This window comes from Cervus elaphus, chromosome 1, assembly GCF_910594005.1.
Source record: "Cervus elaphus chromosome 1, mCerEla1.1, whole genome shotgun sequence".
Lineage (NCBI taxonomy): Eukaryota > Metazoa > Chordata > Mammalia > Artiodactyla > Cervidae > Cervus > Cervus elaphus.
The window spans coordinates 78,531,273-78,539,340 of NC_057815.1; positions in this window are offsets into that span (position 1 = coordinate 78,531,273).

Consider the following 8,068-nt stretch of genomic DNA (forward strand, 5'->3'; position numbering starts at 1 on the left):
CTACGAGAAGACCCTTCAGACGCAAGGCAAGTCAAGTGGGATGAGTATGTTTTGGAGAAGGCAGAGTGTTGACAAAGTTAGAAAGCAGCTCGTACAATTTAAGTGTTAGACAACTTTTGGTTTCCTTATTGACAATTCACCTCGTCTCACCAGAACACTGTGGATCATTGCCTTGTTTTAAAAAATTCTATTTTTAAATCTGTAACTCCTATCCTTCCACTTGAGCAACTAACTTGCAGAGAGTAAAAAGTCTGGCCCCATTTCTTAGAAAAACTCCACCACAGTGTTGGAATTCGAACAAATGGCTTCCACCTGTTGCTGTCTCTAATGACGATGATCTGACGTAGAAAGAAATCAATCCAATTGGTGTTGAGTGCCTGGAAAACCACTTCCAGATTCATCACACGCAACAGAGCTATGATCTGTCAAGGTCAGCGGTTGGCAGTTGAGTTGGGCCATAATTGAGTCTCTCTTCTGTTGTCACCAACTATTGTGCAGCATCTGATGTCCTCCCTTTCTGAGCAGATCTACGTTGGCTTAAAGAAAACATGTCTAGGACTTCCAGCTCCTTCTCTCACTGGATCCTCCACACTGTACCCTCCACTCCTACCACCCTGACCCACTTGCGTTTCCAGATTATGCAGGACTACTGTATGTACCCGGGTCTCTGCACACACTGTTCCTTTTGCATGCAGGTCCCTTCTTTACCGCTTCCATCTGGTGAGTACCTCCTCATCTTTTACGATTCAAGTCCAGCCTCCACTCCTCCGTGCAGCCTTCCTGACCACCCACTGGAAGAATCCACCACATCCTTCTTTGGACCTCTGATGTACCCTGAATGGACTTCTCTCATAACCCCTGTGCCTCCTTCCAGTTACCTGGATGATTTTTGAGCTTAAAGACAACATCTGATTCATATCATATCTGTATAACCTAGCACTATGCTTGACACATAGAGTGGGTCAAAATTTGACTGTTGAATGAATCAATGAATGAGTGAAGTAAATGATAATTTTACCCACTGAAGAAAATTTCAATCTACTGATAGATCTAAAAAAGCAAGAGGTCAATTTTAGCATTCTGAGCTATTTTACCTTTGTAATAATTACAAGTTTATTTAAACTTTCTTCTAATGAATAACCAGTACTTTTACCAGGCATCAGTACTTCTGACAGACAAATATACAGGTTTAAGACCACATGTGCTTCCTAAATAAATAGAGGAAGAATGTGAGTTCTTATAATTTTATAGAAATCTGTTATGCTAGTATGTGTGAAAATCATTCAGTTGTGTCTGACTCTTTGCAACCCTATGGACTATAGCCTGCCAAGCTCCTCTGTCCATGGAATTCTCCAGGTCAGAATACTGGAGTGGGCAGCCATTCCCTTCTCCAGGGGATCTTCCCAACCAAGGGATTGAACTGGGTCTCCTGCATTGCAGGTAGATTCTTTTCCAGTTGAACTGCCAGGGAAGCCCCACTACGCTAACAGAGAGGGAGGGAAAAAGAAAGAATAGAATAAGAGAGGAAAGAAGATTAAATCTTTGAACCAGAAACTATAAGGAGCTTTTACACATAAAGTTTCATTTACTCAACAAGAGCCTGTTGAAGTGGATATTATTATCCCACTTTATGCATAAGAAATTCTGGCCCAGAGAATGTTTATACCTGGTAGATATTGAAAGTTGATCAAAACATGTCTGCCTCTTCATCCCAAGGGTTGTAGAATTCTAGAAGTTGGGATGTGAAAGGTTGAGCATATCATCTAGTCTTACTTTTGAATTGACTAATGAGAAAACTAAAGCTTGGGGACATAAGAATCTTGCCTCAGGTCAGCAGTTGGTGGAAGAGGTAGGATTCAACCTTGTGTCCCTAAAGCTCAAACATATGAGGCTGTAGAACAATTGTTCCTGAACAGGGCAACAGTCTAAGCCCATTCCGCTATGGTGTCTGAGTTAGATTTATGTACCTGGAATAGCTAACATCAGAGTTTGGAGACAAAAACAATCTCAGAAATGTCAGAAATCAAGCAACTTTAGGTTGATTCTAGGAAAAGGGAGAGAATAGCCTGCGTATTTGAGTGGTCCAAGTTGTTTTTTTCTCACCCTCTTAAAATAAGTATCTATTTATGCACAGCCAGAAGGTATTATGGGCTTCCCTGGCGGCTCAGACAGTAAAGGATCTGCCTGCAATGCAGGAGACCTGGGTTTGATCCCTGGGTCGGAAAGATCCCCTGGACAAACGAATGGCAAGGCACTCCACTATTCTTGCTTGGAGAATTCCATGGACGGAGGAAGAGGAGCCTGGTGGGCTACAGTCCACGGGGTCACAAAGAATTGGACATGAAGATACCATAGGCTAAATTGCCATTTTAACCCATTACCTGTCTCTATTTTTCGCTTTGATATGAGCTGGTCTTGTAATGGTATGTTGGAAGATTTGCAATTATTTCAGTGAATTTAACATTTCCTGTATCATCTTCCATTAAATGATAAATATCAAAATTTAGGAATGCATGAAGAAATTTCCTTTTTTTTAATCCAGAGTTCTGCAGAATCCTTTTTGGTTTTCAGAGATGTGCACACTTGAATGAGCTGACTTGGCAAGAAGAGCAAACGCTCACCTGGGCTGACTGTCTCCTAGGTGATGTTCCAAGTGCCTTATTAGTTAATTTAATGATAATAAGAACCCATGAGGGCTTCCCAGGTGGCCCTGGTGGTAATGAACCTGCCTGCCAGTGAAGGAGATATAAAGATGCAGGTTTGATCCCTGGGTTGGGAAGATCCCCTGGAGGAGAGCATGGCAACCGAATTCAGTATTCATGCCTGGAGAACCCCATGGTCAGAGGAGCCAGGGCTACTGTCCATAGTGTTGCAAAGAGTAGGGCATGACTGAAGTGACTTAGCACACATGCACATACAAGAACCCATGAAGTAGTTATCTTTCTTAAGTCAGTTTTATAGAGCTACAATTTAAATACAGTAGGGGTCACATTTTAGATGTATAATTTGATGAATTTCAACAAATATATACATGGATATAGCCACACCATAACTAAAATATAGAATATTTCCATTACTCCAAAGAGTGAGTCTATGTCCCTTAATGATCAATCCTGTCCCCTCACCCCCCAAGCATTTACTGATCTGCTTTTTGTTGTTTTCCAAAATATCATATAAAAGGAATAAAATAGTATGTAACTTTTTGTTCTGGCTTTTTTCACTTACCATAATGCTTGTAAGATTCATCCAGGCTGTGAATTACTTACTTTTATTATCCCACTTTACATATGAGGAAACTAAATTTCAGGCTTTAATGACTCACTCAAGCTTCTAAGTGGAGGCAGAACTCAAACCCAGCCAGCCCGATGCCAGTGCCTGTGTTCTTACTCATCTCTGTTCCCCTGCACCCAGAGTTAGGGCCCCTTGCCTTAGCCTTTATCGTGTCATAACACACTGAGTGGTCTGGGCTGAAACGCCTCACTTGTTTGGGGTTTCCTCCACTGTATAATCATGATGCTGGTTTTACTCATGGACCCCCAGATGTTGTGCAAAAAGCACGAGCTGCTGCTGCTGCTGCTTTTTTTTTTTTTTCATTGTCAGGTTTGAGCAGAAAATGTTTCCATATAAAGCTATATCATGGAGAAGGCAATGGCACCCCACTCCAGTACTCTTGCCTAGAAAATCCCATGGACGGAGGAGCCTGGTGGGCTGCAGTCCATGGGGACGCTAAGAGTCAGACATGACTGAGCGACTTCACTTTCACTTTTCACTTTCACACATTGGAGAAGGAAATGGCAACCCACTCCGGTGTTCTTGCCTTGAGAATCCCAGGGTTGGGGGAGCCTGGTGGGTTGCCGTCTATGGGGTCACACAGGGTCGGACACGACTGAAGTGACTTGCAGTAGCAAAGCTATGTCAGAACAACTTGGTGAAGAAAAATGAACTGTTTGCCTGCACCCTAAGGAGATGTCTGTTCTCTGCCCTCTGAACCCCAGTCCTTAGCTCTGGCTGCCATGCAGTTAGAATCAAATGAGTATTTACTGAATGGTGAATACTATGCCTATTCCATCACAAGCTAGTTCAGCCACTTGCCGACTGGGGGATCTTGAGCAAGTGACAGCCTCTTGGAGCCTCAATTTTACCTGTAATATGGGGCTCAAAGGCTGTATTGAATGTTACGTGACATCATGCTTATAAAGCTCAGGGCCAAAGTCTAGCAATACTTCCATCAGCATTAGGCTCTTCATGTTTTCTCTCTGTCACAATTACCTCTAGAACTGAATTCAAGTCCAGGTGTGATGAAATGTGTAAACAACTATGAAAACAGAAGATGTGATAAATTCACTCAACAAACATCCATCACCTATTATGTGCTTGACCCTGGGCTAGCCTACGGATGCAGCAGTGAACAGACAGGCTCATGCTATCAAAGGAGATGATTATACTGCTGTCTTGAATTACTTATGACCACAAAAGACCCCCAGCATATTAATTTTGTCAAATATATATCAATCGTGAGAGTCATAATTGCTAACATTTATCAAGCCCTTTCTGGGTGCCAGCTATGGTGCTTAGAGCTCCTTGCATACAAGTTATTTTATTTAATCCTCCCAATAATCCTCAGAGGCTCCAAGATTCCTGTTTTCTAAGTGAGAAAAAAGAAGCTGAAAGCCCTGAATGGCATTACAGGCAACTGGCTGAGCTGGATTTGGAACCAAAGTCTAAGTTTTAAATTGATGTATTCAATGGTTTTTAATTATCTCTTATTCACTAGAAATTGAATAGTGAGAGCTGCCAGCAGGGCTGTTGTGATGCACAACGCCCAGGATATACCATTGCCTTCACTATCTGCGTGACTCATTTTTCTGGAGTGATGCAGGGCATGGCTGAGCCCATGGGAAGCCCTGGCTGCCAAGAAGAAGGCAAGGGCTACTCTTGGCAAACTAGTCAGGTAGGAGTTGCTCGACACCTGGTATGTCCCTAATAAATAGTAGTTGAATTTTAAAAAATGAACTTGGCTTTCTGCTGGTTTAAGCATTCACACAAAAGTTTACAGTCTGAAATAAAGACACCAATGCTAGAGAGAAGAAGAGCATACAATTACTGAAGAGTGGAGGTCACCAATACCAGCTGAGTTCACCAGCTCTCAATCCTGCCAAGGCACATAGCTCTTGTTCCTGGTGTTTGAGAAGGTAAGGAGAAAGATACAAAATGATGTGGAAAATTCTTTAACAGATGGGAATACCAAATCACTTCACCTGTCTCCTGAGAAACCTGTATGCTCCAGCTCAAGAAATAACAATTAGAACCAGACATGGAACAACAGACTGGTTCCAAATTGGGAAAGGAGTACATCAAGGCTATGTATTGTCACCCTGTTTATTTAACTTATATGCAGAGCACATCATGAGAAATGTCAGGCTGGATGAAGCAGAAGCTGGAATCAAGATTGCCGGGAGAAATATCAGATATGCAGATGACACCACCCTAATGGCAGAAAGCAAAAAAGGAACTAAAGAGTCTCTTAATGAGGACAAAAGTGGAGACAGAAAAAGTTGGCTTAAAACTCAACATTCAAAAAATTAAGATCATGGCATCCAGTCCCATCACTTCATGACAAATAGATGGGGAAACAATGGAAATGGTGACAGACTTTATTTTCTTGGGCTCCAAAATCACTGCAGATGGTGACTGCAGTCATGAAATTAAAAGACCCTTGCTGCTTGGAAGGAAAGCTATGAACACTCTAAATAGTGTATTAAAAAGCAGAGGCATCACTTTGCCGACAAAGGTCAGTATAGTCAAAGTTATGGTTTTTCCCGTAGTCGTGTACAGATGTGAGAGTCGGACCATAAAGAAGACTGACCACTGAAGAATTGATGCTTTCAAACTGGTGCTGGAGAAGAGCCTTGAGAGTTCCTTGGACAGCAAGGAGATCAAACCAGCCAATCCTGAAGGAAATCAACCCTGAATATTCATTGGAAGGACTGATGTTGAAGCTGAAGCTTCAGTATTTTGGCCACCTGATGTGAAGAGCCAACTCTTTGGAAAAGACCTTGATGCTGGGAAATATTGAAGGCAAAAGGAGAAGACGGTGACAGAGGATGAGGTGGTTAGACAGCATCAGTGACTCAATGGACATGAATTTGAATAAACTCCAGGAGACAGTGGAGGACAGGGAAGGTATGCTGCAGTCCATGGGGTCATAAAGAGTCGGACACAACTTAACAACTAAACAACAACAGCTTTCTATTTTCTGCCCATGCTCCCCTGATCCAAACAGATCCAGAATCCTTACAGGAACTGATATGGATGCTGAATGAGGGACTCCATCCTAAGGAAGACATAAACTTGGGGCTACCAGTAGCCATATTTCCCTCTCTCAGAGAGAGCTTACCTGAAGAGTGGGGTAGGGTAGAGAGATGGAGGGAAGAGGGATGGGCGGGGAAGAGGGGAGAGAAAGACTGATGAAATAATTCTAACATTCTGGATCCTACTCTATTAAATCTATCCAGGGGTTACTTAAGCTGATAACATTTCTGTTTTGATTCAACCCAGTTTAAGCTAGTCCTTACTAAGCTGGTTTGAGTTGGGTTCCTGTGATTTGCAGTTGGAAGGGTCTTGACAAATGGGCTACAACCTGGAAGCAGAAAAACTCATCAGGGGATTCTCTTCACATTCTCTCCTCATATCTGGCTACAGGCTGGGCCTTCATGGGCTTCAAGGCTACCTGCCCTGGCTGCTGGGGAGAGAAACATCACTTTTCTGGAGATTTCCATCATCCCCACCTTAATCTTCATGTGCAATCTGAGAGAGGCATTGATTCTCACCCAGCTGGCTGGATGGCACCCACTTCCTGTCCTGTGAATGTCGGCTGCCTTCCCAGGCTGTTATCTGACTCCACTATCAGCCAGTGGCATCCAGGAACACACTGGGCTTCTAGGAAAAGTGATGTTCTACAAGAGCAAATGCATGCAGCCAGACCTGATGGTAACTCTAGCAGATGTGCACACAATGAAGCCCTGGATGTTGTTCATGGCCTCTTGTGTTTGGGAGCCTGGCATGAGTTCCAGCAGGCAAGATAACCAGTACATTGATAGGCATTTCTGAGCTGGCTAAGGCAAATCTTTGGAGGCTGTAGGAGCTGATCAATGTAGGACATATCACTGCTTGCAAGGAGTGTCACCTGAAGATTTTAGCATGTGTTATGTCCCAAACCAGCCACCTACTAGCTGGGAAAGTTCCTTCACCTCTCAAGAGTGTCTGCTTCTTCAGTTTTAAGTAAGCTTGATAACAGTAGCTGTTAACATATATTGAGCACTTACTGTGTACCAGGCATGCTAAGCACTGTACATGTATTCACCTCTTTCTGCAAGGGCTGATACATTTTGAGATTTTTTTCCCCCAAACTTTAACATTTTGAGATTTTATTCTGGATTGGTCATTGTTATTGTTATCTGTGATAAGCATAGGAACCATCAACTTCAATTCGATCTTTTAATAAATAGGGAAATTGGCACCAGGCAGCAGTGGAATGGCTTGCCTAAACTCAAAGAGCATAATCAGTGACAGAGTAACATTAGAACTCAAGTCTCAACTGGATTGTTATATGCTCCAAAGCAACAGAAGTTATAGGGTATCTATAAAGGAACCTGGAATACCTGTGACTTCCATGGAGAAACACTTTAAATTCTATAGAAAAACATAAAACCTGACCTGAATATGTGGCGATTTGAGATATTTTACACTCTTCAGTGGGTGTTTTGAGATTATAATGGTAACAATTATTCCCAGATTAATCCATACATTTAATGTGATCAGATACCAGTTGGGCTTTTGGAGGATGTTGAAAACAGGTGTCTTGTTCGTTTGCTTTGACCGCACAGTGCGGCATGCAGGATCTTATTTCCCCAACCAGGACTGAACCTGAGTCCCTGCCCTGAAAGCATGGAGTCTTTACCACTGGACCAGCAAGGAAGTCTCAAAAAATGGTTTTTAAACTGTCTTTGGAGGAAGAGAGATCCACTAAGTCAACTTTAGGAAAGAATATAAGGGAAGGATGATTGCC